The sequence below is a fragment of the Pseudopipra pipra genome, chromosome 1 (genome assembly GCF_036250125.1).
Source record: "Pseudopipra pipra isolate bDixPip1 chromosome 1, bDixPip1.hap1, whole genome shotgun sequence".
NCBI classification, from domain to species: domain Eukaryota; kingdom Metazoa; phylum Chordata; class Aves; order Passeriformes; family Pipridae; genus Pseudopipra; species Pseudopipra pipra.
Genome location: NC_087549.1, coordinates 30861084 through 30884107, shown reverse-complemented (window position 1 = coordinate 30884107; position 23024 = coordinate 30861084). Strand labels below are relative to the sequence as shown.

The 23024-nt window shown below is 39.8% G+C and overlaps 1 protein-coding gene and 1 long non-coding RNA gene across 5 annotated transcripts in view; one reads left to right on the top strand and one right to left on the bottom strand.

Moving 5' to 3' along the window:
* Positions 1 to 22818, bottom strand: part of LOC135412047 (uncharacterized) — a 31331-nt gene extending 8513 nt beyond the window's left edge. The window contains exon 1 of the long non-coding RNA XR_010429472.1: positions 22642 to 22818. This is a non-coding gene — a long non-coding RNA (uncharacterized LOC135412047). The remainder of the gene's footprint in view (positions 1 to 22641) is intronic.
* The window catches only part of ZFHX4 (zinc finger homeobox 4), a 154908-nt gene continuing 146800 nt past the window's right edge, over positions 14917 to 23024 (top strand). For 2 of the 4 annotated variants that reach the window (XM_064650359.1, XM_064650318.1), the window contains exon 1: positions 20550 to 20927. The gene's annotated coding sequence lies outside the window, so the exon portion shown is untranslated. Of the gene's footprint in view, positions 14939 to 20549; positions 20928 to 21684; positions 21771 to 23024 lie in introns of those variants that run through there. The other 2 variants (XM_064650350.1, XM_064650342.1) reach the window with 2 other exon arrangements.

Sequence of the window (23024 nt, the reverse complement as noted above, 5' to 3'; positions counted from 1 at the left end):
TTTCCTTATATTCTACTACACATTCTATTATGCTAGGTGCTATCCAAACATCCAGAAAAATCCAGGCATCCCTGCCCAGATCTGATAAGTTAATGATTTAAGAAAACTATGCAAGTTACTGATGAAAATGGGTCAGTGCATGTTGCTTATCACAGATGTACAACTCTTCATATAATGCTATAACATAGAAAGCTTTTGTTCAAGTTTTCAATGCACTGAACATATATTCATAATGAAAGTGTAAATAGTTGTCTGATCACAAATTTTGTTTTCTCTGTTGCTGACCAAAAGCTTACACTAACAGATAGTGCTTATTATGTCTTATTAGAAGCCAGTGGAATATTTAAAAGGGCTGATATTTTAGTCTTGTTTCCACATCTACTGTGGACAAAAGAAATTTTATATATAATTCGTGACCAACTGTACGGACAAGCCTGACAAAACTTCCCACCTAATAGGTAGATTATTATGTAAAATATTGCCTAATATTTGTATAATGCATTCACCTGGCTTGAAAATATGCTGACAGAACTAGAATGCATAACGTGATCCATTGTTAAATTGATATTAAATTCATAATTTTGTTCCTGAAACATCAGTAAATACCAATTTTAATTGCATTAATAAAATATGAATTATGAAAGTAGAATTGTAGTGACTAATACAGATTTTCACTATGATAATAACGATTTAAAATAAGATTAAAAAGTAACAGCTCCTAAAGAAAGAGGAAATTAGTGTACCGAAAATAATAATGCAAAGCCAGCCTACCCCCTGCCCCCTCCTCCTAGACAAGCCATCTACCTTGTATCAGTCGGAATAAAACAGGGAAAGTTGACCTGAGTAGAAAACTTACCAGTCTTTCAGGCTTTCTTTGCAAGAAATATTACAGTGCTTGGTAAAACTTCATGTTTATCTGTTACTCCTTGTCTAATTTCAAACTAAACATATGTAATGGCATCACAATGTAGTAGCAAAGTTGAAAGCCTTTGGAAATGCATTAATTGTGAATGTTGGTAATTTTAACTTAAGATGCAGAATGAGTCAAATATGCTGGTAATCTGTTGGAAAAGGTAAAAAGTGCCTAAGGTGCGGTTTGACCTCTCTAGTCCTGCAGTGCAGAGAGCATTTCAACATACCTGTATCCCAAGAATTCAAAAGAATGAAACAAAACTTCTCTAACCATATGGCTTGTTCAATAGGCATGGGCACTCAGCACAGGGTTGGGCAAGGCGACCATAAAAATGAAAATATTTAAGAAAAGCTAAAAACATTAAAATTGCATTTACAAATATTGCTTTGGTATTCCTAGACTGTTATAGAATAGATATGTACATTTCTGTACCCATCAAACACTTAATAAAACATAGCTCCTCTAGGCAATTTGCAAACTATAGTTTCATCTAGATATATGTCAGTGTAAATCAGGAACCTTCAGTTCTCAGTTTTTCTAAACAAGTATGCCATAATCTTTCCTAGCCCTGTTTCCGTCAGACACTCATAAATCTACCACGTTGCTCTGTCTCCTCAGAATGCAGTCAAATTCACAAATATTTTAAAGGTATAGTGAAATACACATATAGCAAGTCTATCATCCTAGAAGGAGTTAGTAATTTTCTTCACCTGAAGTATATATTTCATTTTAACACATCTTTAATAGACACCAACTAATCATGTTTAAAGGCTACCTCTTTATTATTGCCCTTTATCCATAAACTGCTCTTTTCGCTGACCTTAATATATAAGGTGAAGATAGGCAATTGTTCGGTATAAATGCTTACATATATGATTCTGATTTTAGTATAAGTAAGGTAGAACTAGTTGGGCTGGACATGGCTAAATTTTCTTAATTTTCAAGTGCCATTGTTGAATATATTTTTTTTTGTTTGAAATCACCTAATACCCTCAGAAATACCGATGACCCTAGATTCAATATCTTCCTTTTTTTTATATCCTGTATTTTGTAAAAGAATAAAAACTTAATGACACTTGTAATTTCAGATCTTTTAAGAATAAAGTACTATGTGAAATTTATAATATAAAAATTTCCTTTTCCTGGAATTACAGTTTTGTATTTATTGAATGCGTTCACAGGCTCCCTTAGGATGTGAAATGTATGGAAATATATGTGCATTACTAAGGAAAGAACTAAATTTATTCTTTCCCCACATCATGCTCTTCTTTGCAGTAGAGGTTTTTAATTCAACACAGAGCTAGAATGAGATGGAGCCAATTTCCTGGTCTATATGTGTGACAAATGCTAAAAGTGGCACGAGATTAACAAATTAGTTTATGTATATATCTTTTAAGATTTTTGACCATGTCCCAAATCAAAATGCATGCTTATTTGAAATGAAGATTTCTTTAGAGTTAAGTATTAAACAGGAACCTTATAAATTCTTGTAATTTTAGGATGGAATGATGCTATGTATGACAACTAAAGAATAGCAACCTGAAAAAAAAAATGTGTAAGAAGGTTTTTATGGCACATCACTCTAATAATAACAACTTTTATTCGTATAAAATATATGTTTAATGATAAAATCTGATATTTTAATAAGGAATTTGCTTTGAAAAAGTTAATTATTTCAGAACGCAGGTATTTCTCTTAAGCATGAATATTGACACTGTATTAACTATCAAAATATGAAATTCTTTCTTGTTAAGCCATATGCCAGATAGAAGCTTTTTTCAAAAATGAGTAGGGAGAGATCTACAGTATAGACGTGTGTGTCATTATAGAAAGGTTTCTTTATGATGGTTTGAAATAAAGAGTATGGAACTTGACCTTTTTAGCTGACATAGTAATCACCTACTTGATGTAATCCAGATATCTAACACCAAACAATAAAAACATCTGTGACAACAAAACCATATAAAGCTTGTGGAATGATTTAATTTTTTTTAAGAAAAGATAGCAATATTTAATAATCAGATAAGCCTGGATTGGTTCTTCTTACACAAAAACTTTTGTGCTTTGCAAATGCTAGTTTTAAAGGGCTATTAACTTAGAAGTGAAAGCTTTTTAAGCTTGCATGCATATGTTTCAGAGTTACCTCATTCATTCTGCTTTTAGGACCTTGTCATAGTCCACCTGTTTTGCTTTTGCTTAAATTACATCAAAATAATAGCTTTCTTTAGAGAAAAAAAAATCCTACATTTCTACTGACTGCATCTAAACATGATAATATGTTTAAAATTGAAGAGGAGCCATATTCAGGTTGCATGTCTCAGTCACCCAATCTCCCTTTCACATATCTGTTCATGTTGACAGACTATGTCATAATACATCAACAGAGAGATCAGCATAGAAGAACAAAAATTCATCGCCTGACAGCAAGAGGAAAACTGATTTCTAGTATTAAATTAGCAAAAATATACCAATACTTCACTACCAATAAAGACACCATGGCTAAAAACATTCACCATATTATAAATCTGAATGAGCACTGGGAATTTTTTGCTTCAATAATCTTTAAACACAAAAATAAAAGCAGGGGGGTGGTGGGGAAAGAGGGTGGACTCAAGGATGTCAACATCTTTACAAGCAAAGAATTGATTTCTACCAAACTATGCCATTCCATTTTGGTTTTGTTAGTCTTTTAAATATTAGTTCTAAATATTCATTTAATTAGAGAACACCGAACACTATTTTTTTAGGATTCATTTCTGACAGAGGCTCCTTCTTATGAGGTCAAGGAGATACGTGGAAAATTCTCTGCATCAATAGAGTGCATCAGCTTCTTTATATCTCAGAATTTCTACTCATGTAAAAGGTATTCCAGCTCTCTCATTGCTAGATATAATTTTAATATACTATATTGAGCAGTGGTGTATCGCTAGGAATTTAACAATACCTGGAATAAATAATGTCTTTTTGCAGCCTGGGGCAACATCTGCCACTTATGCATTAATTCTGCCCCTGTTTGAACACTCTACAACATATGCACTTCTCTTTTGTCTGTTATCCTAGAGTTGTGTTATTCCCAAATATTGACATCATCTACTTTTATCAGCACTAACTGCTCTGAAGCTTCCTAGACTCATGCTCAGCTCTATTTCTTTCTATTGATTATCTTCCTCACTCCAGCAGGTAGCTAGCCAGCGAGGCTGTCCTGAGAAATAGCTTCCAATGACTTTATACGCACAATTTACACGGAATTGTTTAAAGAAGATATTAGCCTCAATACAAATCAGTGAACCTCATTTAGTCAATACTGCACAATTCAGCTGTTGGCACCCTGTCACATATTAGTCTTTAAAGTCAACTACCATACCCAATCTGCACATTAGCTATAGTATTTAGTTTCATATTAAAATGAGGGTAGTTTTTCACTTTTCTTTTTGAAATCTATTCAATATACTTTCTACATCACCTCATTGAACCATATGATAGTAATATAATTTTAAGTATAAAAACCTGAGATTAAATGCTTGATTTTTGACAGTGTTCTTAAATATAATAAATTCAAAGGGAAATACTGTTAAGTTAAAATGGAGTGTTTTTCATTAAGTCCAATCAAATGGTAGACAACAAAGGATCTTTTATTTGAGAATATGAAGTGAAAATGAAAACCAGAAAACCTTTACTAAGAAAAGGTCTAGCTAAATTATGTTGGAAGGAGGTCTCCAGATTGAACCTGGGTGTTTCTTTTGCTAAGAATGAATTAAACTAAGATGCACTATGGGAGAACAGCATACAAAGAAGGAAAACCTAGTGCTTCACAAAAATGAAAACAGGGCCTAAATACAGTTAAAATAGAATAAAATCTACAAAGAAAGAACAAATATTAAAAAAAAAAAATCCCTACTGTAATACCTAAAGTATTCAAGGAAATTTGGGGAACTTTTTTACCCCTTTTGCATTCCACAGCAGTACTCTAAAATCCTAGTTGGACATTTATATGAAGATAATCTTTTCCTTTTAGCCTACCAGACTATGATCTATACTATGATTTAGTCTACAGATAAAAGATAGAAGGAAAAAAGAATATATGTGCTTTTGCCTGAATATGTCACTTGAGAAATAAGATAGCTCTTCTCTTGTTTTCGGTCTATATAAGATGCACTTGTTTTACTGTATTTAGCATATCCATAGTGTTTATACTAAAGTTTCCATGTGCATCCTTCAGCAGCAGGATAAAAATAGGCATTGTTCCTAACTGTTGGAAGAAAAATAATTGGTTTTGCTGTATTTGGCAAAGAAATATTTACACCTTTCTTCTAACCTTTTTATGAGGCGTAAATGCATAGACAACCTGCAAGGATTCGTGGCTATTATCTCTGGCAGAAGGCAGAAAAAAAAGAAAAAAAAAAAAAGAGAGGTCTGGGAGTAAAAAGGCAAAAAAAAGACCAAAAATGAGACAACAAAACAGAAATCTCCATCTCATGATATGTGATCAATATTCTAGAAAATGCAAAGGGAAAAATGCAGAATCCTTTTTCAGTCCCGATGAAAGTCCTCTGGACTTACCAATACACATCTAAATGCTTTCAAGAGAAGGTAAAATGGTCTACCTAATTAGCCACTGGGAATATTGGTATCAGACAATAAGCTTTATTCAAAATGTTGGTAATTTGAATACAAAAGCTACAAGCATTTTGCATGACCTCTGCTCCCTGCTCTTTTCGCTTTAAAGCTCAGTGAGTGGTAGCTGAGATTCTGAACCCAAGGTAGGAGAGAGATGCTAAAGATGACCAGTCTAGCCTTCCTGATACATCTTCATATACACACACACAGTCTCCCACTCACATACACATATTTTTCTCAAACTGATGCTCATAGAAAAACTTTCCCATTCTCTAAGCTTCTACAAGGAACATTTCAGAAACCAAAGGGGAAAAAAAAGGCAGTGAGGACAGGAATAGCTGCATATTCAGGCAGCAAAAAGGCAGGTGTGGTATGGGAATTCCTAGTGTTCTTGTCTGCTGCTCTGCTTTTGCTGTTGAAGGATTTGAGGGCTATTTTCATGGGTCTAAATATGTTTATAATAAGTCCACTTGGAAAGAGAAATCTTCCAGATACTGTTTGGTCTATTTACTTGAGTAGATATGTTTATTTAAAATAAAGTTACACTGTCCATCAGCTGCTGTCTTCTGTGCATATACCCACCCATTAACTATTATTTCCCTACAATTACATTAGTAATTACTAAAGTAGATGCAAATATTTTACTTATTTATTATAAAAACTATCTCTTGGGAAATTTTACAAAATATTTATATGCATTCAGTACTTAAATATGTTATAATAGTTTTACTGTAACATTTCCTTTATAGTATGGTAGTACTTTCTTCAGTCATTTCTTTTAAGGATTGATAGATAGAATTGTAGCTGGAAATATAGTTAATTCAAAGTTCATTTCTAAAAATCCTGGTCTTTTAAAGTTAACTCTGTGTTATATGTAATGAATATTCTGGATAAGCAAGTGTAGTGACAAAGGAAATAAGGACACACTTATTTTGGGGAAGCAACACATTTTGGGGAAGATATAGCATATAGAGTAAAACAACATATGCATTCTCAACAAAGCCAGGTTGATGTAGCTATTTCCTTAAGGCAATAAAAATATTTTAATGATTATTACCTGTGTCTCCTTTCATTGTGACAGGAAAAAAACCCACAAGATTTCTTATTTATGCTCATTTTTAGAGACAGATGGATTTACTATGTGCTTAAGTTAAGCTGTAGTGATCTCTTTTTTCCATATTGTCTTAAAATGGTAACTGGGTTTGAAAAAAAAAAACCACCTAGGAAGTAGATTAGTATTATTTAATATTTAGGAGAAAGAACAACTTTTCTACCTGAAACTAGAAAGCACTTTTAGCCCAAACAAATATATTAGTTTCATTCTTTAATGCAAATATTTATACTTGCAGATCTCAGGATTTCTTTAAAATAGGTCCTTACTACACACAAAGGTGCACACGAATAATTTACAGTCACCTTTCCTTAGCCATTTATGTTGAGAATATACTATTAAAAATATCTATTGGGGAAATAATAATAATTGAATAACATTGTCTTCCCCCTAAAAGCAACATGATTAAAATATGATTGTGTTATTTATCAGTAGACATTACTAGTTTCTCTGCTTGATTAGCTTTTGATTAATGCTCAGAAATTTAAATTCAGACATACTTAGCCTCTGATTTTTAGACAGATGTCAGTCAGCATCAGTGTTTCAATTTTTCATCAGAAAATAGAGATGCATGTTAAAACAACTTTAACAAACACAGAGTCTTTACACGGGACCATATTATTAATGCTAATTATATCCTTAAGATAAGCATTAACTGGGGGGAAGAGGAGAATCAAGCTGTTTACAGAACACGTGAATCTAAACTGGACACAAAACTGCCTACTTTGCTTCGCATTCTCTTCCTTCAGTCTCACAGTTGTTTACGTAGTACGTGGAAATATTATAAAACTATTGAAGATAGTTTAAATAAAAATATTCTCCCGACATTACTACCTTGGGATACGTGTTTCAGGAACCAGTGATTGTGTGCCAATTCATGTTGTATAGTTTTAAAAACATGTATGTAGCATGTTCTTTATGTGTGTTTGCATGCTTGTATATACCACGTTTCATCACTACTGAGTGTGTGTCTTTGTGTCTGTGTTTCTAGTATAGTGGAAATGAAGAGCATTCCCTTTTGGAAGAGCCCTACTTGACCAAAGTCCTGCCCTCCAGTTTGAGAGAGAAGGATGGGAAGGAGCACTATAAGGAGCACAGCAAGAAAGGTCCGGTACTACAGCCCACTGAAGTCGCTTGCAGTTACCAAATGTGTTTTAAATGAAAGTTTTAGATATACAGTGCTTAGAGTCCTTTGAGCCATATTAAAGAAATCACAGCTCCACAAATCAGGCTTACTAATAAGACTACTTTTTGGGGGGTTAAAGTTAAGTGGCCAGATGCACCATTTCACTGCCATTCTAAAGATAATTCTAAAACGATGCTCAGCTGGTGCAATATGTTTGTGTTCACAAGATGAAGTGAAATTTAAATTTTAAAAAGGGGGAAAGATTTTGAAGAGTTTTGAGGGAGGCCTATTTATCTTCCACCTAATTTAAAAATTAGTCTTGGCTGTCTTCTCACTCCATCAGTCCTTGAATCAAAATTCCAAATTAGAATGTATTATTTTCTTAGCCATGTTAAGCAGCATTAAGTAGAGGGAAAGGATTTTATCTACATTAAGGAACCAATCCTACAATTTTCACACAGGAAAAACACCCTTTAGAGTCAATAGCAATTTATATTTCCAAAAAACCCAAACCAACCAAACAAAAAAAACTCCACACAGACGAGCTTTGATTTTTCAACATTATTGAATACCTTTTCTTATACTACATTTCACCGCATTTCAGAAACACACCAGAACAGAGCACAACTTGCAGTGTCAGTGTTCCTTCTCTCCTTTTCTCTCCCTCTCACTTATACCATTTTGATTTTGAATTTGCTGGAGCCCATTTAATTTATAAATAACCTTAAACTGTTGAACTGTTCTCTAGCTTATTTGAACAGGAGACAATGTTATTGAAACTAATCTAGTTAACAAGGTAATTAGCTTTTGCAATATTCCTCAGAAGGCTGGAAACCAACAGTTCATCACTGCACTATACAAATAGCAGTAGCAATGTTAAGCCTCTGCTTAAGAGTGGGTCTATCAAAACTCACAGGTCACATTACCAACAAAGATATTGTTTTTAAAAAGTATCTAAGGGCCATCTAAAACTGATTAATTCACTCGAACTGAAAGGATGAAAATATTTTCCAATAGTAACCCACTGTAAAACATAGGCTACTGCTGGTGTTGAAAAGATGGGCTGGAACTACAAAAATCCTTTTTATTGCTTCCACAAAAGGCTTTGGGCCTAATTATTTTTAAGTATAATCCAGCCAACATCTTCTCATGCTTAGCTGCACTGAGTGACACTATTTGTGATGCCCAGTCTGCTGAAACTGAGCAGGTTGCTGTCAGTTTAAAAATGACTATAATAAAAGTGACCATGAAGATGGATCTTGTGATTTTGCGTTTCTAATCAGTCATCTGTGAAGAACACTTTTGCTTTGATTCAGCAGACTGGTGACAGCCATGATTGATAGTGCATGAGGATGAAAAAAGGTTATTAACTGTCTTCCTATTAAACTCAATGTATTACCCCTCTAGGTGCATCTCATACTTTAACTTAAAGTACTTACTCAGGTAAGGTCAAGAATGAACTCTATAAACACAGTATCCATCCTGTTGTAGATGAACCAGGAACTCTAATGTTAAATTTTGAATGTTCAGCATTATAGCATATCTGAATCCTTCTACCTTAATTACAGTGCCAAAAGCAAAAACTGAGCAGACCTACACACAAATATTTTTGTGTGAAAAAGGGACAGATCAGGTGCTTCTGTGTGTGGGCACATACACACATGTGCGCGCACACACACACACACGTTTTACTTATTAAAATAGTCTCAAAATAAAAGTTTGAATAAAGTTAACAAAAAAAAAGGTGGAACAGGGATATGAATTGTCTAGGGTGCTCAAGAATAAATCTTACACAGAAAACAGCATTTTAGCTGCTGGTAGTTAACTTCATTATTAACTTGATCAAGTGTGATTTAATAATTTATGAAGGCTTCCCATTAAAAGAAAATCCAAATATTTTAGCATAAAGGTAGAAATATCTATTTGTTGCCTTACAACATGTTTTAGTTTTTGTTCCCTTTTCGTTTTTATTTCCTGATGATTATCTTATCAATCAATACTCACAACTATCTACTGAAAAAGAAAGGAAAATAGCACATGTATTAATTTTCAAAATAATTACTAGGTGGAAATACTGATTCCTAGAGTACTTCTAGTTTCTAAGGATGTCTCTGTGAAGAGAAAATTGTAAAGGAGTTCAAGCAGAAAAAGAGTGAAATATGTTTTCTGTGTTCACATTTATTCCTTCTGACACCAGAAATGAACTGAAAGTGGAAAGTTGTCCACTTTCTATTGTATACACAGGTTAGCATCTTTCTAAATTAATGAGTTTATTTGGGGAGTAAATATTTTTTTAAAAAAGTTTTCATCTTTTGGAATTAGGTGTTTTACAAACACTTCATAATCAGTAGCATTTAGATGCTCTTTGAATTTGTTTACGTATTATCTTGCATTACAATTGTTTTCTGTCAAAAATAAGTAGACCAAGACATCAAAAATCCTATGACTAACTACAGTGTGCAGACTGTTATCTGAAGGAATGTACAGACACGCTTGTTTAAAATAAGCTCTTTCCACACTGTATATAAGATCTCCCCACAAAATACATACAATCCGTATTTGTTTTTCAGAGTATTAAAACATACGTTTAAATTTAGTTTTATAATACTCCTTCATTTCCTCTTAAATTACATCAAGAATATTTTTTGCACTCAGTAACATAATTTCAGAGGGAAGCAAGAATATCATACCAAACTAGATCACTTTGGAGAAAGACGGAAAAAGTGTATCTCTGTATTGTCATGCACAAAGTCCTCAGCATAAGTAAATATTTTAATCTTTTCAAGGTGGTGTTGAATTTCAGTAGTGTCTGTTATTTTTAAACAATTTTTTAAAAAACATTCATAGTGGGTTAAAAAGAATTCGGAATAAATATAATCTACCTATTATGATGATGCTATCTCACAAAAACAAAAAAAAATTAAACAATTCTCTGTAACATCTTTATTTCTGGAAAGTGTGTTCCTTTCAGGTGTGGACTTGGGAATAGGCACCAATTTTCCCTTCAGTAACATTTCTGCTTTATAATAAATTGCAATCCTGTTGTAGCCCCGTGTGGATTTACAACTGGCAGGCTTTTTCTCTGACAATTTGGGGTCACTGTGGATATAGGTGAACAATAATTTCAGAGGTGATGGAGATATTGACAGAATTTAGCCCTCTAAGTTCCTAGGCAAATATTTGTAAAATGTACACCCCTACACTGTGGTATAATAATAAGACTTCTGGATTATATTGTTTGCCTTGTTTGTGCATTGTATTTTCTTGGAAACTATCAAAAATATTAATTTCCATTTGTGCCCATGTCAGTACTATGAAACGTTTAAAGTAAAAGCTAACATTCCTCCCTCAAGCACACTTAAGCAAAGAAGAAAGTTACAGGTATTAGAGGTTTAGCAAAAAAAAAACCAAAACACATAGCATGCTTTTAGCAAACCAGAATTATATGACAACATTTGTTTTGGGTATCCTTATGGGTGCCTGAAACAGGTAAAACCATGTTATCAGGCTTCACACTGAACAGAGGTCCTAACAGTAGTGAGAGTTTCTGACAGCGGGCCAGATCTACGTTTACTCACTCAAGAAGGGACAGGCAGGATCGAGCCCCCGCTGTTCACTTCACGTGTGTAACCTATAGAGAAGAAGTCTAAACATAACTCCATCCATGTGTAAAACAGCGAAAATGTTTCAGTCAGTATGGAAGAAATTAATGAACTAGATTTTTTCCTCCGGCTTCTTTAAAAGAATTGTCAAAAGAACAAAACAGAGGATCCCAATTAATGAAACAAAGGACAGTTTAGGGCCATTTAACCTGGAACAATCGTTTCCTCGGGTTAAGGTTTATTCAAAACCCAGACCAAGTTTGAAACGTTAATTCTGGTGGTACCCTTTGAAATTCTGCTTTATTCCAGCACTCACTACACACATGAAAGCAAATCCTGCGATAAACTGCAGGCTAAGTGCATGTGGCCCAACCAGGACCATACAAAGGCGACACACGTAGCATGTGTCACAGCCAGCAGCACATGAGTGACTTCGCCGGGGGGGATCCCTCATCTAGATCCCACTCCAGACAATCAGGGCATAACATGGGAAAAGGCCAAATAAAAAAGAAGGAAAGGAAGGAAGATGGGGGAGCGAGGGGGAAGAGGGAAAAAGAAAATAATAAGAGCTAGACCCCAACCCCCACCTCCTGCCCCAGACAAACGAGGGCAGGTAGACGGCTGGGAAAGCCGGCCACCACCCGCGGAGAGGATGCTGCCGCCGCCAGCGGGGAGCCCGCGGCGCGGGGCATCCCGCGCCCTCCAGCGCGGGGCTGCGCGGGGCTCTGCGCGGGGCGCGCTGCTCCCGCCGCTGCGGAGCGGAGCCCGCGCACCTGCCGGGCCGGCCCAGGGGCAGCGCCCCCGCCCCGCCGCAGGCCGCCTGCCCCGGGCCGCCCCCGCCGGAGGCGTCACTGCTTCCCTCGGCCCGGCGGGGCCTCGGCGGACCGCAGCGCTCCGGGCCGGTCCCCCTGCGGCCGCCACAGCTCCGGCTGCGCTGCTCGGGGGCGCTGCCCGGCGGCGGCGCGGAGCGGCCGCCGCGCATCCCGCGGCCCCTGCGGAGGCTTCGCGGAGCTCTGGGCACCGGCCGCGCCGGGCCCCGCAGACACGGCGCGGTGGGAAGAGTGGGGCTGGTAATGAATTCCAGCAGAGAGCTGGAGAGGAAGCATTTTTCAGGGATCTGCCATATTTAACACTGACCACACTAAAGATGTTACTAGCAACGGGGAGGTGTACGGGAGGGGCTGGGGGGGGAGGGGTGCACGGAGGGCAACGGGGGATGCGATAAGGGAAAATAGATAATGACACATAATCCAAACCAGAAGTTTGAAACCAAGTTAGTTCGCTGAAAAGAGCCACAAACTCGACTTTTTTTTTTCTTTCTCTCTCTCTTTTTTTTTTTTTTTTTTTTTTTTTTAATAGGCTGGGACTGAAAGACAGGGAGATAAACTTTTTAACGAAAGAAATATCCCCCTACCAACCGGGTAAATAAAATAGCTGAAGTGAAACAGTGAAAGAGATGGGGGTAGGGAAATGCAAAGGACGTACTACTCTTTAGAAACCCCAAAGGAAATTGTAAAGTAGGAAATGAAAAGGAGGAGGAGAAACATTTCTGTTGTAAATTAGAGGGAATGAAGATTAGCGGGAGAAAAGGAGGGAAATAGCTGCAGAAAGTCTTAAGTAAAGCACCACTGAAGATTAGCCAAGGTATAAAATATTCCAACTGTGGAAAGAGCGTGGTGCACTCATCCCTTCAGCATGGGTGTGTGAAAAGGAAATGAGTAGGGATAATTACTAATATAGCACATGTCCGGAGGAACCAATCCAAAATAAGAGATAAATTTGGCTGGTGAAGACAGATAGGAAAAAGGCTGGAAGAAAACTTAGGAATACTAATACCTGAGAAGAGAGGAAGAGAATTAGAGGAGGAAAAAGTCTCCAAGAGCACAGGGAAACTTAGAGAACCAGCTGGATAGGGAGGAAACAGCTACGGCAGAGATGGGAAGAGAGAATGAAAGTGAGATAGAAAGAAAATGGGAGAGATTAAGGGGAGCAAATAAACCTGGGAGAGGGAACAGTTGGAGCGAATGGGAAGAAGGAAAGCAGGAACGGAAAACTAGGAGAGAGGGAAGGAGGGACGGAGGGAGGGATGCAGGGAGAGAAGGAAGGAGACAGAGGGAGGAGACAAGGACTGAAGTCTTCCAGCCTGGGGAAGGTGCAGCACTGAGTGAGAGAGAGCTCACTCTGAGGGTTAGGTTAGATTTCCAGAGCTCTTAGAGCTCATCGACCAGCCCGCTGGAGTCACTATTCAACCCGAGTCCCAAACACACGCCTCACTAACTACTTTACAGCCACTTTCATTGATTTTCTTTATCAAATAAACATAATACCCGTTACAGCAACACTTCCTCTTCGCGCAGCTAGAATGCCACAAGCTCTGATTGCTGCATTTTTCCGGCTTACGGTTCCCCACCCTCCACCCCTAAATAAATTGTGTTCTTTCACTTAAATGGTCTAAGACATTATTGCCTGCAGAATTTTTCTGTAATCTGGAAGGTACGCTGCAAGCTAGGCAAATCGTTTAAATTATAAGGTAAAGGGTCCCCATTCCCGTCGCCCTGGCATGAAGACAAAATTTTCCCCCCACAAATTCAAGGGTACCTTATATATTTACATACTTATTTACTGCTAAGTGTTAACTTAGGGGATGATGTCAAAGCGAATGCTCCAGCCTGAAAAAATGCAGGAAAAAAATTAACGCAATTTTAGCACATGCATCTAAACTGTCACTTGATCTAAGCATTTCAGCCACAAAACTCAATTTTATTTAAAAAATCCCCTAAAAGTAGCCCCCTTCAAAAGCTGTTTTTGAACCAGGCTCTTCCATATATGTCAAAGGGCTGTTGAATTATTCATTATTATAATTACTATCATCATTGTCATTATCCCTTTCCATGTGGAAATAATTTTATTATCGTAATTTGATATCTGAAGAATTTCCTGTTAGTCGTTTGATAATCATTTTTTTCTACTGAAAAGAAAAGTTTTGTTTATAAATGAGAGAAAAATATTTTAAATGCTTTTATGTTTACTATAGATTTCCGTTTATCTAATCGATCGGAATGCCAATAAATCGATTAAAGGTTTAGTGTTTTACAAACAACCATTTTGTGCTTTTTGATTTTACGTTCGGAATGATTTTAATAAAGCTAATATCTTCTCTGAGCGTTTGTTCAGCCCAAACCTAATATTCCATCATTTCTATTATTTACAATTGCAATTTAAAGTGTTTTTAATGAGTAAAATAAACACAAATAAAATAAGGAAATAATGTGATTAAATTACTTTGTGCCTGTGGTCAACATATTTAGGCAAAGCCCTTAAAAATCTTGGTGAATTATATGCGATCATACAGTGATTGCGGAATATTAAATTAAACTTAGATAAATCCGCATTGAAGGAGGCAGCACCCAATCCTGAATTTATTTCCCATTTTCTATAACAGCATCACTGCGCTCCTCTCTTTGCAATGACAATGTGCCAAATCTAGGCATTTTGAAAACATTTTCCATATGCTTTAACTGGAGACTGATAGACAAAGAAGAAAAGGAGATGGTCTTTTTTCTCTTGAGGTATATTTCCTTTAACTTTTCCTCCAATCTTTTCTTATCTTCATCATTTTTTTAAGCAAAAGTTTGAAAATCATTAGGACCTTTTTTTTACCTTTTACGGTTTGGTTTTTTTTTCCTTATCGCATAATCAATTCCTGAATTGTGGAGTTTCAGTTACGCTATAATGCAGGACTATAGAACTGTCATTTCTATACCTTGGCGGACAACATTTTGGGGAGAAAGCATTGATTCATTTAGTTTTCGCTTGCTGTTTTTTGTAATTAAAGATGGTTTTAATTATACTTTTTTTTTTTTGGTAAGTCAGATCAGATGTGCTGTTTGCTTGCTGGAAGGTTTTTTTCTTTTAACGGTGCTCTTAATTTATGTGTAGTTTTTACGGATAACACAGAGGTGGTGGCTTTTATTTAGCTGTAAAATCCACACGTTTTCTTTGAAAACTTGGCTCCTTGGGCGAAAATAACTTTTTCTGGTTGCTTTATAATCGCTGTTTGTCGCAGAGGTAGTTTAGCATATTGTCTACACAACAAAGATTCCTGTTTCATTGGCAGTGTGGATTGCTGGATTTAGGTATAAATATTTCATAACTTTTCTCTTTCTGCAGTAAGATCGGTAGTTTTATTGGCTTTTTCTCCCTTTTTGTCTGTCTTTCTAGCAGAACCGTTTTATTTCTGAAGTCCCTTTTTGTCCTTTTCCAGAATAGAATGTAAAATTTTTCCCTTGGATATATCACTGCTGGAAATATGCTCTTGGGCTTTCTGGAGGGGATGGGGGGGAGCGGTGGTAAGCGGTCGTTTTCCTTTATTTGCATAAGAGCTGGTGAAGTGCCTGTGAAGTTGGTGAATTGCTATTGTTTGGGGCTAGTCCTGACTGTTTTTGTTTATAAACACTGGGGTGGTTGCCGGGAGGGGAGGGAGGTCAGAGCACTGTCAAAGCGTTGACCTCTGAAAGCCCAGAGGGCGCCTGGCTCCTTCACCCTCTCCTTTCTCTCTCTCCCTCTCCCTTTTTCTTTCCCTTCCCATCCAAGGCCAGGAGCTCAGGTTCAGGGCATTTAATCCCCGCGATCTGCCCAAGAAAGGAGCTGAAAAAGGGCTGTTAAGGCTCCGGAGGAAACGCCGGCAGCAGACTCAGACCTGGAAAGCTTTTATTTATAGTAACGTCCGGGTGCGCGTTTTTGTGCGGCTCCGGCCAAAATAACAACAACAAAAAGCCAATCGGGAACGGCACTATTTAGCTGAAAATCTCAGCGAGATGTCTATACTATTCGGCTGTGATTTTTCTCTAAGGTCACTGCTCGTTAGACGCACTTTCAGTAGGTGAATGCCAAATCTGGGGCAGTGAGGGCAGAATTGAAATGCAATGTTATTGTTGTTTTATTTCTTTTTCGAACAAAACTTTCCAGGAATCAGATCGGGGATTTTTGTTTTCCTTTCCTCCTCCCTCTTCCCCTCGTCCTCGGCCCCCGCCCCCAACCCTTTTTAGTGTCTAGTGGAATGTGTTGGGGCGGGGGGGGGGGCGGCGTTGTAAATTAACAATAGATTTGTATACATGATACCTGAAAACAGAGAAATTATTAATAATAGCCAAACGCTTTGGGTTCAGAGTCAATTTCATCTCGGGGGGAAAAAAAAAGAAAAAGACAAAAAGTACAAGAGATTGCTATCAGGTTTAAGTATGTTTTGAAAAGAAGTTGCTGAGTTAAACAAAAATGTTAGTTAACACACTGCCTTTGTCAAATAGCCCCCGGGAGGAGAAGAGACAACAAAAAGGAGAGGAGGTGGGGGCTGGGGATCTGAAAGTGTCTGTAGCTCAGATAAAGGGTCTGTAACACTGAAATCTTGTAATACCTCGTTTCAAACTGAGCTCATCTATAGACTTAGAGAACGCAGTAAAAAGACATGGATCCCCTTTCCCTTGGGTTGGGGTCTGGGGAGAGGAGAAGGTGGGGGAAGGGAACGCTTATTAGGGAATTATGTCGGTTTATTAAAAAGGGGAGCGGCTATGTCTGTAATTATGCAGATCCCTGTGCCCCTGTGTGTCCGCAGCGCAGATTTAGGGAGTGAAATGAGCTTGACGGAGAGACGTGGTGTAACAGAGCCCGGTTTGGGCTAGGATTTCTTTGTCTATTAAAGAATGGCCAGTCTCCGGCTCTGGCCCCCATCAGCTCCGTCTCGCCCAGGCCAATAAGTTTTCCTTGGGGCTGAGGCTGGAGGTGGTGAAGGACAGAAAAGGCTGAGGGGTTTTTTTGAAATTTCCCCCCTTCCCTTTCTTTGAAATGTAACGTCACTATCAAGAGCTTTTTGTGGTTTCAACAGGAGGCTCAAAAAAATCCCAAAATATGTAACGGTGCCTGCAGGAAAAGTTTGGAGGAGGTGGGCGGGGGGTCCATCGAGACAAGAGGAGAGGAGATGAGAGGTTAGGCGTGAGTCTTCAGGGGCGATCAGCTGAGCAAGAGAGGGAGGAGAGAGGGGAGTGGGAGCGGGAGCGGGAGCCGGGCCGGGCCGGGCCGGGCCGGGCCGCCGGGGAGCCCTCCCGCCGCCCGCCGGGAGCCCCGCACCGCTCCGCAGCCGTGCGGGCGGCCCCGGGTCCTCCGCGCCGGCCGCCCCCAGCCCGCGCCGCGCTCCGCTCTTATCACATCCCACAAACCTGCTGCTGCTGCCTCCCGGAATTAACCTTCTTCGATTTTTCCTAGCTACGTGGCGATCCCCGGGTTCCTTCTAAACTGTTAACACCTCGTAGTGCTTTTTTTTTTTTTTCCTACACACCCCGCTTCGCGATAGCTACTATTTTTAGGGAGAGAGAAAGCGAGCGAGAGAGAGAGAAATAGAGAGGAGAATTAAAACGTTAGGAAGGACAGTAAACAGTGGCAGAAGAAACCTTGAAAAATGTGGACTCTCCTCTCGCAATTCCTGCCTTATTACCCCGCTCCTTTGTTCCTTTAGCTGTAACTCAAGAACACCATAAACCTATATCCCCCTCCAAGAAATGAGAAAGAGGAAAAAAACTCTAAAGCCAAAAAAATAATGACTTGACTGTTCTGACGTTTGGTGTTTTGACATTAATGACATTAATGATATTGATGTTTCACCAGGAAAAAAGCACTAGGAATAAAAGAGGTGGGGGGGAAGTGCGGAGAGGGGAGACGATTTTAAAACTAAATTATCTTCGTTTCCTTATTCTTCTGTGACATTAAGTATATGTGTTTCTGCACTTGAATTTGAAATAGATGTATTGTTCTCAGGTGCTTCTTCATCACATTGTATTTAGTTGTCTTCAGTCTTAGGAAATGTGTTGCCATTCTTCAGGCATGCACTTGAATGGACAATGCATCCTTCTATCTCAGTCCTGTTTCATCTACAATTTAAACCTAAAAGCTCTCTTTCCATCATACTCCCTCAATCTGATAACTGTAAACTGGTTTCAGAGATTCCATTTTCACTCTTTGTTTGCATTTTTTTCCACCTTGTAAACAACGATGCAGAATATCGCTAGTTTCCTTATTACCTTCATTGACAGGGCGCAGTGCCTGTGGAAATCTGCATACGTGTACTCACATCCTTTTTCATTGATGAGCTGGGGCAATGCTTAGGTGAGGCTTGGAAAAGCAATAAAGTTGCTCTCACGAACACTTCAGTGCCCCTGACTTTTTCCTTAAGTTCGAGTCTTGGAGATTTTCCTGAAGTTTGAAGTAAGGTTTCTCTGGATTGGGGTAGGGTTCCTTCTCTGCTTTATTTCCAGACTCTGATTTTTGGAATAGCTGTACTTTCAGGCTGGTGATTTTTTTTTTTCCTTTTTTTCCTTCCCTTTCCAAAGACCCATTTTCTTTTTCCCTTTCTTTTTTTTCTCTTCTTTTCTTTTTCCTAAAACTACCAGGACCTTCACTCTGACCTTAAACATCTGCTTTTAGACACTGGGTTCCCTGACACTGGCCTGTGCTTCCTTAAGGGCAGCCTTAATTCATCATCAGGTGGGGATTTTCCTATTAGCATTAGTTTCAGTACTTGCAAAATGTTCTCCTGGAGCAGGAGGTTTAAGGCCCAGAGAGGTGTCTGTTTCTGCCATCCTGGATTTTGCTGGTTTGTTGTTATTGCGTGCTTTTAATGGAAGGTTGTGATAAAACCTTCCTGCTGGTTTCTAGTGTTTAAGGCCTAAGACAAGGTTTTGATGTGTATCGCAGGAATCACGAACTTCAAAGGCATGTCAGCTCTAAGGTTATGGTTCACCTGCGCGGGGTCCTTGGTACTGTAAATATCTCTTGTGTGTAACTGTGACTTAGTGACCATTGCTGGTATAACCATTTCTGGAATAGCATTATCAAAAATCTGCACGTGTTCCTGCGGTGTATTTGGATGCTCTTTGAATAGTCATGTTTTTATCTTCAGTAGGGGGTATTTTAAAGTATGTCTATTCCTAGTTTTAGTTAATTATCTTTTAATGAAAGTGTCAGTCATATTCACATCTGCAGTATTAGGTTAAGATAATTAGATTTTCAAATGAGAAGCAATCTTCTTAAATCCCACACAGGAAAATATTTGTAGAAGATTTCGATTTATAATGACATCTGTACATTTTACCCTACTTTTCATCATAATAGTGTGCCCCGCTCCCGCCCCCCCAAGAATGAAATATGTCTGGTAAAATATAGCAGATAAAATATTAATAAAATATCAATACTTGCAGGGAAAGTGGAAGATGATGCATGTATATGCATGAAACCTGTATTGTATGCAAAGAGATTCTTTCCCTGGGCTGATATTTACTTCATTTTGATAAGGCTGTTTACAGTTGATATTGTATATTCTGGTAGGCTTTGCTTTTTACTTTGTTGGTATCTCCAAGCAGTCACATGGAGTCAACAAATAAGGTCTGCTATGTTTTGTCTGACTGCGTGTATGTGGAGTGTATGTGCATATGTGTAAATACGATGTAGGCTGTGAGCGCATACATGTGTGCGTTTGTGTGCGTATGTGTAAATAAATCCGTCTTTATCTCTGTATGGGTAGTTATTCCCTATCAGATATATTACCTTTCCTTTTACAGACATGTCATACATTCACTAGACCATTGCAAAAATGGGATGCAAAAATATTTTTTCATTAAATTCCCATTAAAAGAGAGAAAATGGAAGAGAAAGACAGACAGAAATATCTCCCTGATGAAATAATTAATTTGGACCCGTTTATTTTAAGTTTCCAAAACAGTTAAAAGAGCAAGTCTGCCACCCTCCCGCCCTTCTTTTTTTTTTTTTTTTTTTTTTTTTTAATTTTCCCTAGCCATCTACTTTGTGTGCCTGTGCGTGTGTGTCTGTGTTACTAATGAAGTTTGCAGACTTGTGTTTGTATCCATGAGCTCCTTTCTGCTGTCCCTTCTTCTTTGGGCTGGCTCAGTGGCTCCCGCAGCCCCGGCGAGCCCCCGGCAGCCGCGACAGCTCCCGCTTCTCCGGCTCCGGGGCTGCGCGTCATTTGCAGCCCGGAGAATGTTGATCACCTCACTAATTACACCTCTCCCTCTCCTCTTCCCTCTCCTCTCCCTCTCCCTCGCTCTCCCTCTCCCTCGCTCTCTCTCCTCTCTCTCCTCTCTCTCTCTCTCTCATTCCCAGAGTGCATATCGGGAATAGACACACAAAGACATGCGCACTCAACTTAATCAGCCATTTTTTTAAACAGGGCTAAAACGATAATAATTAGCAGAATAAAGACATATCGGATTTTCATTTCCTTTCCTCCTTTTCCCAACCCCTTCACAACCAAACAGCGAGACCGCGGTCGGCACATGCTTTAACAACTCCCGGACCCCAAAGGACCGCTCCATGCCCCCTACTTCTTGCTCAATCATTTTTATTTTCACCCAATAAAGTTGGAGGATTATTTTTTTTATTATTTTTTTAATGAACCTTCTCTCGTTTACTTGGATGTGATCAGCTGTTAAGTAAATAAAGCAAAACAAAAAAGAGAGGCGAAGATCCAGTAGGAACTGCGAGGGGAAATGGAAAGTAAGTTTTTTCTTTAACTTTTATTGAGTAGTTTGTGTTAAATTTAGGTCGAGTATCGATTATCTTTCCAGGCTGATCTTGCACAATCTTTGATATTTCGCTCTCGCTCTCTCTCTCTCTCTCCCTCTCTCTGTGCCTCTTTCTCTCTCTCTCACATACACACACACACACTCACATCCCCAGATCCCATGTACCTCTCCCCTCTCTCTCTCCCCCCTTTTTCTGCCTGTTTCCCCACTTTTAGGTACAGTATTTGCTCTCATTTCGGAAGGAGGGGCTGCCTTTTCTCTCTCCTTTCTTTCTCTATCTGCTTTTCTCTTTTATTCTGGGCGTTATGTTTTGTTTGTGTATATTTTTTTTGTTTTGGTTTGGGGCTGTGGGTTTCGGTTTTTTTTCTCTTTCGGGCTGTAACTTTCGGATTAAGTGGAGGATCCTGCTCACTTCGCAGAAGAGGTTCAGGGGATGCCCCCCACTTTTTATTCCGCTCTTTTTTCCTAGGGAGCTCGGGGAGGGGGGGAATACTGTCAGATTAGGAAAGACGTTAGGGCTGTCAGAAGTCATCCCTTGGCAGCCCCTTTAGAGCTCGCACTCTTGTTTCGCAGCTCGGTCCCCCCGAAACTTTGAGGTGCTTTTTAAAGGCAGATTCCGCTCTCTCACCCTCCTTCCCTCTCCTCCCCATCTCCACCCCCCTCGGCCTCTCAAACTTTCGCTTTCGGGCGAGGGGAGAGGGGGGTGCCAACAGGGCAATGGGGACCCTGACTGCGTGCGTGTGTACAGGAGAAAGTGTGGGGTGCTTTTTCTCCTCTCCCTCCCACCTCCCTTCTCCCCCCTTTTCTTTTGCAGGTAGGTTTCTCAGGAGCAGAGGCAGGGTGGCCGTGCGGGCGTGTGTGTGTATGTATGTGTGTGTGTGTGTGTGTGCGCCGGGGGATCGCGCTGCTGGCTGCCGTCTCTGGCAGCAGGAGGAAGAGGAGCCCGTTAGGAGCGCGCCCTGCGTCTCTGTCAGTTTCTCCGCGCGGCGCGGGGAGGCGGCGCGGCCCGGCCCGGCTCGGCTCGGCCCGGCTCGGCTCGGCCCGGCTCGGCCCGGCTCGGCTCGGCGCGGAGCGGAGCGGACTCGCCGGCGGGGATGTGCGGCTGCCGCTGCCTGCGGGCGGCTGCTGGCCGGGCGCCGGCGGAGCCCGCGGCATCCCCGCGGTGCCGAGCCGTGCCGTGCCGTGCCGCTCCGCAGGAAAGGCTTCCGCGGGCAGGGTTGGGGACTGCTTTCAGCGAAGCCTTTCTGAGATTTTTGAAGGGGGGGGGTTGGTTGTTTTGCTGGACAGGCGTCTATTTTTTTTTTTTTTAACCGATGGCTAAGGTGTATAAAAGGACCCCAGCCAACAGACACACGCACACACACAAAAAAAAAAAAAAGAAAAAAAAAAGAAAAAAATAAGGTCATAAACAACGAGCCGCAGTTCGGTTCCTGCTCTAACTGCTCGTGGCCAGAATCAAGTGCATCCCTTCCCATCACGGCGGCTAATGGCAGACGCGTCCCTGCTTTCCTCTCTTGCCTGACATGAAATTTCCTACAAAATTGCTAATAAACTTTCCCCCCATCCGATGCCAACTTACGGCGGTTCCCCTCCACACCTCCCCTGCTGCATCTTCTGCCCCCCCACCCTACAGCGTCCCCAGCAGCGGCAGCAGAAAACATACGGGTTGGTATTTCTTTTGTTACCTGCGAGCCGGGCGGCCGGGGGTCTCTCATCGGCTGCTTAGGGCACTGGGTCCAACCGAGAGAGGAGCCACATCAGTCGGGTTCAGCCTGTTTCACCTCAGCGCCGTCCCGAGGAGGCTTTAGCCACCATTCAGTAACACACCCTCCTCCTCCTCCTCTTCCTCCTTAGGTACCAAGGCAGAGATCGCAAACATAACACCCCCTCCCCACCAAAAAAAAAAAAAAAAAAAAAAAAAAAAAAAAAAAAAAGCCCAACCAAAAGACAACTTGCCAGGCTGAAGATGGTGGAGATTTACATTAAGCCAGACACAGGCAGGTTCACTCAGGAAGTCTGACCATCCCGTTTTCTGACAGTTGCATTTCCTCGGCTCCATTCCGTCCTC